Raw genomic sequence first — 12,365 nt, 5'->3', positions numbered from 1 at the left:
AATTCCACAGATTCACTACCCCCTGGCTAAAATAATTCCTCTTCATCTCTGTTCTAATTAGTCATCCCTCTTTTCTGAAGCTGTGCCCTCTGGTCCTACACTCTCCCTCTTTTGGAAACATTCTCTCCACATCCACTCTGTCTAAGCCTTTCAATATCCGATAGGTTTCAATGAGATCTCTCTTATTCTTCTAAACTTCAGTGAGTACAGGCCCAGAGCAATCAAACGCTCCTCATACATTAACCTTTTCATTCCCAGAATCATTCTCATGCACCTCCTGTGGACCCTCTCCAATTCCAACTTATTTTTTCTTAGATAAGGGGCCCAAAACTGCTCATAATTCTCCAAACATGGTCTGACCAGTGTCTTTTAAAGCCTCAGCATTACATCCTTGCATTTATATTCTAATCCTCTGAAAATGAATTATAACATTGCATTTGTCTTTCTTATCACCAACTCAACCTGCACGTTAACCTTCAGGGAATCCTGCATGAGGATTCCCAAGTCCCTTTGCACCTCTGATTGTTGGATTTTCTCCCTGTTTAGAAAATTGTCTGCCTTCATTCCTTATACTAAAGTGTACGGCCATGCACTTCCCTACACTATATTCCATCTGCCACTTCTTTGCCCATTCTCCCAATCTGTCTAAGTTCTCCCGCAGACTCCCTGCTTCCACAAAAGTACCTGCTCTTCCTCTAATCATCATATCATCCGCAAGTATGACTACAATACCCATCAATTTCTCATCTAAGTCATTGACATATAACGTGAAAAGAAATGGACCCAACACTGACTCGTGTGGAATATCACTAGTCACCGGCAGCCAACCTCCTGCCAGTCAACCAATGCTCTATCCATACTAGTATCCCTCCTGTAATACAATTGACACTTACCTTGCTAAGCAGCCTCAGGTGTGGCACCTTGTTAAAGACTTCTGAAAATCCAAGTAAACAACATCCACTGTCTTTCCTTTGTCTATCATGCCTGTTATCTCCTCAAAGAATTCCAACAGATTTGTCAGGCAAGATGTTTCCCTTGAGGAATCCATGCTGGCTTTGATCTACTTTACCATGTGCCTCTAAGTATCCCAAAACTCCATCTTTATTAATGGACTCCAACATCATCCCAACCACTGAAGTCAGGCTAATTGGTCTATAGTTTCCTTTCTTCTACCTCTTTCCCTTCTTGAATAGAGGAGTGACATTTGCAATTTTCCAGTCTTCCTGAACTATTCCAGAATTTAGTGATTCTTGAAAGATCATTACTAGTGCCTCACAATCGCTCCAGCTACCTCTTTCAGAACCCTATGGTGCCATCCATCTGGTCTAGGTGATTTATCTATCTTCTGACCTTTCAGCTTCCCAAGTACCTTCTCCCTGCCCCCTGACACTATCGAACTTCTGTCATACTGCACAGTGAAGATTGACACAAAATACTTATTAAGTTCATCTGCCATTCCTTTGCTCCCTTTGCTACCTCTCCTGTGTCATTTTTCAGCAGTCTAATATTCACTCTCACATTTCTTTTACTCTTTATATACCTGAAAAACTTTTGGTATCCTCTTTTATGTTATTGCCTAGTTTTTTCTTGGCTTTGAAAAGCTTCCCAATCCTCTCACTTCCCAATATTTTTTGCTCTATTATATACCCTCCCCTTTGCTTTTATGCTGCCTTTGACTTCTCTTGCCAGCCACAGTTGTGTCACTCTGCCTTTAGAATACGTTTTCATCTTTAGGATCAATCTATCCTGCACCTTCCGAATTGCTCCCAGCAACTCCAGCCATTGCTGTACTGCCATCATCCCTGCCCCCTTCCAATCAACATTGGCCAGCTCCTCCTTCATGCATCTGCGATTCCCTTTACTCCACTGTAATACTGATACATCTGACTTTAGTTTCTCCCTTTGAAACTGCAGGGTGAATTCTGTCTTATTATGATCACTGTCTCCTAAGTGTTCCTTTACCTAATCAAATCTAGTTCATTACTCAATATCCAGTCCAGAAGTTCCTTTCCCCGGGTAGGTTCAACCACAGGTTGCTTTTAAAAAGTCATCTCGTAACCATTCGAAGGTTTGAAAGGTACACTTAATGTCAGAGAAATGTATTCAATATACATCCTGAAATGCTTTTTCTTCACAACCATCCATGAAAACAGAGGAGTGCCCCAAAGAATGCATGACAGTTAAATGTTAGAACCCCAAAGTCCCCCCAGCTCCCTTCCCTCCCGCGTGCAAGTGGCAGCAAGCAATAATCTCCCCCTCCCTCCACCGACAAAAAAGCATTGGTACCTGCCACCGAGCACTCAAACGTGAGCAAAGCAACAGCAAAGACCTAGACTTGCAGTTACCCCAAAGACTACTCATTCACCCAGTATTTGACATACCACAGGCTCTCTCTCTCTCTCTCCCTAATAAGGGAGAAAGAGGTGTCTCTATTTCACAACAGGAGGGGAGACATAACAAACGATTTGCTGGTTTACGATGTTAAAAGCCCGTTGCGTCGCTTTTTCCAAGCTCTGTACCCAACGTTCTTGGGTCTCTGGCCACTCAGCCAGAGGTCTTCCATCTCCAATGACACACTGATCCCCTGCAGAGGTACCGACCTCTGATGCCCCCGTCTCCAGAGCCACAAAATCTCGGTCCTCCGAAGGCGAGTGAAGCTCTTAGGCCGAGCTCTTGGCTGAACAACGGCCATTCATGAAACCCCAAGATTGGGGCCCATTCCTGCAAAGAACCATAGTCAGCGGGTAAGAACCATCATTCTATATATTCTTTCTCTTGGGATCCAGCACCAACCTGATTTTCCCAATCTGCCTCCGTATTGAAATACCCCATCACAATTGCAACATGGTCCTTAATACATGCAGTTTCTATCTCCTGTTATAATTTGTATTCCACATCCTGGCTGTTGCTCGGAGGCCTGTATAAAACTGCCATTAGGGTCTTTTTACCCTGGCAGTTCCTTAACTCTTCTTAGATTCTACATTTTCTGATCCTATGTCACCGCTTTCTAAAGATTTGATTTTGTTTTTTTATCTACCGAGCCATTCCACACCCTCAGCCTACTGTCTGTCCTTTCAATACAATATATATCCTTGGGATGTTAAGTTCCCAACTATGATCTTCTTTTAGCCATGACTCAGTGATGCCAATCTCTAACTTCATTACACGATTATCTACCTTATTCAGATGTAACGCTTTCAGGCCTGTTTTCAACATTCAATTTTTCCCCCGTTACACTTCAACTCATCCTACTGACTGCAATGTTGTCCTATCATCTGTCTGTCCTCATCAGTCTCAATACACACTGCATCTACTTGTTTACCAAATGCCCCATCCTCAGCCCTATCACTCCAGTTCCCATCCCCCTGCCAAATTAATTTAAACCATCCCCAACAGCTCTAGAAAACCTGCCCACAAGAATATTTGACCCCTTGGATTCAGGTGTAACCTGTCCTTTTTCTACAGGTCAAGCCTCGCCCAAAAGAGATCTCATTGATCCAAAAATCTGAAACCCTACCCTCTGCACCAATTTCTCAACCACACATTCATCTGCCAAATCATCCTATTCTTACCCTCACTGGCACACGGCACAGGCACCAATCCAGAGATTACTACCCTGGAGGTCTCGTTTTTCAGCTTTCTACCAACTTCCCTTTTTCTCTATTCAGGACCTCCTCCCTATGTTGTTGATACCAATATGTAGCATGACTTCTGGCTGCTCACCATCTCCCTTTAGAATGCTGTGGACCTGATCTGAGACATCTTTGACCCTAGCACCTGGGAGGCAAAGATGTCTCTTTCACGTCCGCAGAATCTCCTGTCTGCTCCTCTGAGTGTGGAAACCCTATCATTACTGCATTAATATTGACTTGATAAAAAGACAAGACCTAACAGTTATTTTAATTACAAAATTATTATACTTCTCATGCTTTTTAATAGTATATTAATTTTACATAGAACATACGTAGAACAGTACAGAACGGTATAGGCTCTTTGGCCCACAATGTTATGCCAGCCTTTAGAAACAACGATCAATCTAACCTTTTCCTTCTACACAATCCATAGCCTTCCATTTTTCATATATCTACTGTATGTACCTATGCAAGAATCTCTTAACTGTCCCTATTATATCAGCAAATATTTTATCCTATATCGATTTTCCTGCCACTCTTATTTAGACATTTCCTGCCTTACAATGATAGTTTGATTCCATAATGAAGACAGAAAATACTGAAAATATTCAGGGAGTCAGGGTGTATCTATGGGAAGAAAAACAGTATTAACATTTCAGGTTGAAGACACTTCATCAGGACTCAACATTTCCTATTTTTATTTTAGATTTTCAGCACCTGTGCTTTTTAAAAAAAATTCTAATTTTGATACTCTGGATCTCTCGTTGTGAACTTCGTCAACTTTCAACTTACTTAATCCTGTATTTTGAGGCAAACAAACAGAAGTTATGAAAACCTCTCTTTCACATTAGGTATTTCATGAATAAATATGAACAATGCATACCTGTGGTGTTCTAAATTTTTATCTCTAAATTTCCAAACATAATAATGTTCCTTGAATTATCTATATCCCAAGAATGTTTTTTTCTGTAGATTTGAGGCATTTGCTGGTTAAACATAAAAGGAATCATGCCAAAATATTATACACCCAACACGCATGGTCTGGGTGGAGTAATACTTCTATTTTCTCGAGTCACATCACTGTCAATTTTTGGCAATTTCTGTCACATTAGCCGGAAATACTAAAAACCACCTTTTAAAGCAACGTAGGCATCTGCTTAGGGCATGAAAAGACAATGTTTCAGAACTAAGCTAGACATAAAATGTTTTGGTGTGGCCTGCGGAGATATCAGTGGAATAGAAGCAGAATAGCAAAAGGCAAAGAGAAAACAACCGGAGGTCATGGAGATTTAATTAAGAAATATTCCAGTTCTTTGGGAACTATTGGGTCTGATGTAAATACGATCTGATTTTACATATTTTGTTGCAGGCAATCTACCAGTGAAAAAGTCTTTCAAGATCGTAAAGAAGTCCCAGTGGCTTGGAATGTCACAACCAATTATGATGATTGCTTCAATCCTGAGCAGCACAAAGCCAAAACTAAAAAAAACATAATAGAGTATTGAGATACCCATTATTCTCAATTTTTATCTGCTGTAATCACTAAACACTAAGATAATTTAATAAATATGATAATGTTGAAAGGCCTATTAAATATTTCTAAAAATGTGGTGAAAAAATGACATCCATTAATTCCAATTTAACAAGTTACTACTTTGATTGATTTCTGTCTGTACCTTGGGGAATGTAGAGTTTGCAGGAGAGAACTTCAGAAAGAAATTAGGAGGGCAAAATGGGTCCCTGAAATATGAAATCCATGGAGAGCTGGTTGATTGCAAACTGGGTGTGTGATAAGAAGCAGAGAGTGGTGGTAGACAGATGATTTGATGGGTCAAAGTCTGTGACCAGTGGTGAAGCACAGGGATTATTGGTATAGCACCATAGTTGTTTGAGATGTAAATTAATGACTAGGATGTGAATACAGGAGGCATGATTAGTAAGTTTATTGATGTCACGAAAGTTGGTGGCATTTTGGATAGCAGAGAATGTTGTCAAAGCAGCAAAAGGATATACCATAGATCAAATGGGAAGTTGTGTAGATATTGACAGATGGAATTTAATCCCAGCAGTGCAAGGTATTGTAATTTGGGAAGGCAAATAAGGGTGTGAGATACTGTATACAATAAATTTTAGGGCACTCAGGAATGTTGAAGAAGAGGTGAACTTTGTGCTTTAGTCCAAAGTTCACTGAGAGTGACAGAAATGTAGATAGCGTAGTGAAGAAGACATCTGGTCTGCTTCTCTTCATAGGTCAGGGCATACTTCAAATTTCAAAGAAAATTTATTATCAAAGTACATATATGTCACCATATACAACCTTGAGATTCATTTTCGCAGGCATACTCAATAAATCCATAATAGAATAATTATCATAATAGAATCAATATAAGACCGTACAACTTGAGCATTTAACTAGTGCACAAAAGCCAACAAAATGTGCAAATACAAAAAGAAAGATAAGTAAATAAGTAAATAAGCTATAAATATTGAGAACATAAGATAAGAATCTTTCAAAGTGAGTTCATAGGTTGTGGGAACATTTCAATGATAGCACAAGTGAAGTTATCCCCTTTGGAGCAAAAGCCTGATGGTCGAGGAGTAATAATTGTTCTTGAACCTGGTGGTGTGAGTCCTAAGGCTCCTGTATCTTCTTCCTGATGACAGCAGTGAGAAGAGAGCATTTCCTGGGTGGTGGGGGTCCCTGATGATGGATGCTGCTTTCTTGCGACAACGCTACATGTAGATGTGCTTAATCATGGGGAGGGCTTTACTTGTGATAGACTAGGCTGTATCCACTACTTTTTGGATGATTTTCTGTTCAAGGGCATTGGTGTTTCCACATCAGGTTGTGATGCAGTCTTTACTACTCTCTACTACACATCTATAGAAGTTTATCAAAGTTTTAGATGTCATGCTGAATCGTCACAAACTCCTAAGGAAATCGAATCGCTGCTGTGCTTTCTTTATAATTGCACTTACATACTGGGCCGAGGACAGGTCTTCCAAAATTATAATACTGATGAATTTAAAGTTGCTGAGTCTCTCTGCCTCTGATTCTCTGATGTGGACTGGCTCATGGACCTCTAGTTTCCTTCCTCCTCCTGAAGTCAATAATCAGATCTTGCTGACATTGAGTGAGAGGTTGTTGTTCTGGTACCACTCAGCCAGATTTTCAATCTCCCTCCTACATGCTGATTCATCACCTTACTTATATATAAAATATATAAGTTGAATCACATTATGCAAATTTACAGAACACTGGTTAGATCACATTTGGAATATTGTGCGCAGTTCTCTTTGCCACACTATAGGAAGATTGTAGCTGTGCTGGAGAGATTGCAGAGGAATTCACTAGGATGTTGCCTGGATTGGAGGAGCTCAATTATGAGGAGAGATTGGATCGATAGGCTGAACTTGTTTTGTCTGGAACATGGAAGGCTGATGGATGACCTGATAGATGTATATAAAATTATGAGAGGCACAGATTGACCATAGAGGTTTTTTTTTTCTCATGGCTGGGTTATCAAAATTAAGAGGACATGGGTTTAAGGTGTGTGTGGTACAAGTTTTAAAGGAGATTTAAGTGGACAATTTTGTTTTTGCAGAGTGGCTGATATCTGGAACTAAGTGCTGGTGGAATCAGATGCAATCACTATGTTTAAGAGACATTTAGACAGGCTCTTACACGGGTAAGGATTAGAAGGCAAATGCAGGTAAATGGGATTAGTGCAGCTGGCCACAAAGGCAGGCATGGGCATAGTGGGCAAAGGAACTTGCTTCTGTGCTGTACAGCTCTTTGTTATGCCAGCCAGTGGTGTAGTGGCATCTGCACTGGACTTTGAGACAAGGGGTCCTGAGTTCGAATCCGACTGCTTTCCATCCGTGATAGATTGAGCATCATGGCCTCATAAAACACAGACAAATGCTGAAGTCTGCCACTCGATGTGGCACAAAGTGCAGAGAGAAACAACAACAACAACTGTTATTTCAATGCTGTATTTGCATTTAATTTATCCTACTGCAACCACAAAGCAATGCTTAAAAATAGACCATATACTGTATAGAGAGAAAACTGTTTTAAAACATATTATTTCATTCCATGAGTTAGATTGTTTATAATGCAAAAGTCTTAATGAATGATAATCTTATTTTTCACACATAACCACCCAGAGTTACACACAATAGGAACCATTGTGCCAGTGACATGAAAAGAAATAAAATGGAGCAAAAGTGACAGTGACTGAAGACACTGAGAATCTTGTGCTGAATAATGTCACAGGAGGATTCCACATGTAGACAGATGCATGTTTGATATGAGTAACAGGGTCATCATTTAATCAACAGCTCTGAGATACTTTATAAGAGTGCTTGGGCTTTTTGTGTTTGTTCCATAATCCAGGGATTAAATTGCAACAAGCAATGGCTGTGTTACCTCTTGTAACTTACTGCCGATATCATTCAATAAATCTGTCTTGATCTTATTACAATCATTAATCCTTGAGGACAGGCCTTGTCATACATCAGCTGCATGGACAGCCCTGGCTTCTGGCATCTGTCTTAATATTGGAGTCTGACTAAAATAAAAGAGAGTGAAAATCAAATAAATTAGTCTCAGCTAATGCACGGTATGTTCTGCAGAATTAGTGGGGAATTGAGAATGACTTACTGATATTAATTTTATCTTGAGCATCATTCTTATTGAAGACATTAAGGACTTATATCTGTATGGCTTTATCACATTTTCTACAGGCACCACAGAGAACCTGAAATATAGAGGTGGAGTTTATAAATTAGTGCCGTTGATGCAAAGGAACAAGTATTGAAGGTCAGTGTTCATTAGATTATGGTCTAAGTACCCAAAATACATTCCCAGAAGATGTGAGCCAGTGGTTCTATGTTGTAAAATCTATCCCATAATGATTGATTTTGTCTACAAGAAGGCTTTAATATACCCAGTCATAGCTGCTATGTATCACACAGTAAGGTCCTACAAATAGTGCTGAGTTTATTGTCCAATTTTGTGTTGCTTCTGCAAGCTTGACTTAGCAAAATCCAAAGTAAATTTATTATCAAAGTACATATGTGTCAGCATATACTGCCCTGAGATTTATTTTCTTGCAGGCATTCAAAGTAGAACAAAGAAGTACAATAGAGTCAATGAAAAACTACACACAGAGACTGACAAACAACCAATGTGCAAAAGAAGACAAATTGTACAAATAGAATAATAAATAAATGAATAAATAAATCTAAGAATTTGAGTTGTAGAGTCCTTGAAAGTGAGTCTATAGTTAGTGGAATCAGTTCAGAGTTGAGGTGAGTGAAATTATCCATGTCAGTTCAAGAACCTGATGGTTGAAGAGTAATAACTGTTTGTGAATCTGGTGGTGTAGGACCTAAGCGTCCTGTACCTCCTTAGCTTGGCCTAGAACTCTTGCATGTGGAGTATTCTGGAGGTTCAGTGGAGCAGGGGTGGTGTTCTGATGAAGATATTGAAAACATTCAAAAATGAATTAAGACTTATATAGAAAAATCAGTTCCTCAAATGAACGAATAAAGAACATTGTGACAATCTTACAATGAGAGCAAGGTTATTCAATAGCAAATGCAAGAAATACTTCTTTCATAGAAAGCATACAGGAAATCTGGAACTTATGCCCCAAAAAATTTGAGGCGACTTAATTAAGCAGAGTTTTCAAAAGTCACGTTGATATATTTTTGTGTGTTAAGTATATCAAGAGGTGTGAATCAAAGACAAGAAAATGGTGTTGAAATAGGCATAAGCCGTTAGCTCCTAATGGGGCTTTGAGAGAAATTTGTTCACCAGAACACTTTGGCATCAGTCCAAACTTTATTCTTTGATATTATGATGCCAAAAATTCTACTCAAGCTTGGTGGTTAGCAAAGTCTCCTTTTAGCTAACTCACATTAAGATATATATTCCAAACTTTCCCATTATCATTTTACAGCTGTGGATTTGGGTTTCAAGAAGTCCAAAGTGGATTATTGAGCTGAGTTATTCATTTGTCAGTTGGTTATCTGATTAAACAGTCCAACTGGCTGTTACACTATAGTGCTTATTATTTCACAGTTGTAAAGCAAAATTATTCACAATCTCAGAAATCTAGTATCTTCAACATGTAAATAACAGAACATCGGAAACCGCAGAGCTGCAATATTCTGAAAGTGTCAGCAAAACCCACACCATGAATTATTAGTGCTTGATGTGAAATATGAGTGTTCAACTCACATTAACTAGAAACAGAGGCACACATTAACTTTTCACAGAGAGCCATATTAATATGAGGTAACTTAAGCACATTGCATTCACAAGACAATATTTAAATAAATTGTCTGCATATACTCCCTATGGCACAGGCTTCATTTCAATACAAATCCATCCTTTGGAAGAGAAAATAGCACAGTAGTGACATGGTTAGTGTAGCACTTTACAGTGCCAACTGTAAGTCTGGGGTTCAATTCTTCCAATTTGTATGTTCTCCTTGTGATCGTATGGGTTTCCTCTGGGTGCTCCAGTTTCCTCCCACTTTCCAAAAGTGTACAGTTTGAGTAAATGAGTTGTGGGCATGCTATATTGGGCTTGTGGGCTACCCAGCACAATCCTCACTGATCTGATTTAATGCAGCTGACACATTATACTGTATGTCTCAATGTACATGTGATAAATAAAAGTAATATTTCTTTCTTCCTTTCTGTTCTTCCCTCTTATAAATGGTGAAAGCTGAGGGGTTCACTTAATGCTGTTTAGTCTGCAGAAGATGAACGTGTATCGAAACTGGATCAATACATGAAAGAAGCATGAATGCAGGACTGCCAATATCACATTTCTACATTGTTGCTATTGGAAGTCCTGCAGCCCCGTACCCAACTGCATAGTTTGAGCTTCCTCACCGAAACGATTACAGCAGCTCAAGTATAGTTAGAGATGCACTTTGTGTAGGGCAGTTAGGGATTGTTAATAAATGCTGGCATCATTAGCACTGTCTACATCCCAAGAAGCTGAGCTGTGGAATTTGCAGCATTGGTATTGCAAAAGCGAGGAAGTATTTGAAGGGCTGAATTGCTTCTTTTTGCTATTATCACTCTAAAATTTTCTGCGGTATTTTTGTTTACATAAGAATCATGCTTGAAATTATGATTTTGTATAATTAACTAGTGCCTAATGGTCAAAAAAGTACACACATAAAATTGACGATCATTTAGTAAAAATTGTCAGTAAATAATCAAGGCAAATTCATGCCTAAAATAAAACTGACCAATTGTAAGGGGAGAGGGAAATGTAATTTCTGAAGTTTGGGACTAAGACCATGTCCTCACAGAATTGTGATAGTCTCCCGGTGGCTCATGCTGTCAAAATATTTCTGTTTATTGGATACATTTATAAACAGTAAAAAAAAACAATTAAAAACTATTGATTCGAAACTGTAAAAAATAAATTGACCTAGCACTTAATAGACTTAATTTAATTGAAACTGCACAATCAGATAAAAAGAAACCACTTATCCTTTTATTTGTCAATAAATAATTGGTTAGATAATATTGAGTCAGTGAGAATACTAATCTCAATACAGACAACATCTCCATCACCAAGTGGGTTTTGCTAGGTGCCTTTAATTTAATTAGACCATGCTAGATGTGCCAGTTTTCATTGACATAATACTGGGGACACAGATACAACTTGCATGTGACTTCTCAGTTCAGTAAGTTACCTGTGAACTAAGTCCAGAGGTGGAGTAGAAGACCGGAACCGTAGATGCAAAATTCCAGGATATGCACATGGATGCAGGGAAGGCAGAGGGCTATGAACTGCATAGCAGGGAAGAGTTAGATTGATTGTGGTGTAGGTTTATAAAGGTTGGCATAACATCATGTGGCGAAGAGCCTGTACTGTATTCTGTGTTCTGTGTAAAACCTAATATTATATTATGAAGCAAGGGAACTATAATAATTTAGCAATTAAAATAAATGCTGGGTCTTGTCCTTTTACTGAGACAATATTAGATATAATCTACACTGGTGTGAATCACTCTAGTTATGCAGAGTTTCTTCTGCTTGGTAAAACTCATTGAACTGGATACCAAAAGCAGAGCATTGTTCATCTCATAAAGAGGCATTTCAGCCTTCACTAAAATGCAAAACTGACTCTGGCTTTCGTTTCACCCTCCAAGGACCAGTCTCTATTGCTGGCCATCGTATCATACCCGCTAAGCCTGTCCTATTCGACATTACTCTAATTTCCTCAGTTGCTCCTGTTCCAAATCTTCAGTCTTCTATTACCAAATTAGGGGTGGAGTTGGGGGACAGGAGCAGGGCAGCTAACAAAGGGACATTGATGAACTGGAAAGATGAATGGAAATAAAGTCCTATTTTTGAGGTTATTGCCAGCATGTTGTCTGACCTGTGTAGCACTTGACTTTATGCAATCTGAAATTATCAGCCAATGAGCTAATGATAAAAAAACAAAGATATAATGAGATATAACAGATACTACTGTCAATCACCTTTTCATGCTGAACATCCTAAATGTGGCACAAATTAGAGTTTTCCATTTTAATTTGGAATGCAGTATTACTCAAAAATATAGTTCCAGTTGTCCATTCACATGATCCTAAAGCAATACCTGCATTGCGATTATATTGTTATATCAATCACTGGGTTCAATCCTTACAGACAGACATTATTGCTCTCTGTACATTACTGCCCAATGGAACT

At 38.9% G+C, this 12,365-nt stretch overlaps 1 protein-coding gene across 9 annotated transcripts in view; it reads left to right on the top strand.

Annotated features, from left to right (window-relative positions):
- Positions 1-12,365, top strand: part of LOC140716827 (galactosylgalactosylxylosylprotein 3-beta-glucuronosyltransferase 1) — a 218,603-nt gene that overhangs the window by 33,128 nt on the left and 173,110 nt on the right. For 5 of the 9 annotated variants that reach the window (XM_073029766.1, XM_073029765.1, XM_073029763.1 and 2 more), the window contains exon 2: positions 8,382-8,457. The exons of 3 other annotated variants lie outside the window; for them this stretch is intronic. The gene's annotated coding sequence lies outside the window, so the exon portion shown is untranslated. Of the gene's footprint in view, positions 1-8,381; positions 8,458-8,753; positions 8,908-12,365 lie in introns of those variants that run through there. One more of the 9 variants, XR_012096374.1, reaches the window with a different exon arrangement.

The sequence above is a fragment of the Hemitrygon akajei genome, chromosome 26 (genome assembly GCF_048418815.1).
Source record: "Hemitrygon akajei chromosome 26, sHemAka1.3, whole genome shotgun sequence".
Lineage (NCBI taxonomy): Eukaryota > Metazoa > Chordata > Chondrichthyes > Myliobatiformes > Dasyatidae > Hemitrygon > Hemitrygon akajei.
The sequence above is the reverse complement of the archived record's forward strand: the minus strand, read 5'-3'. Positions and strand labels throughout refer to the sequence as shown.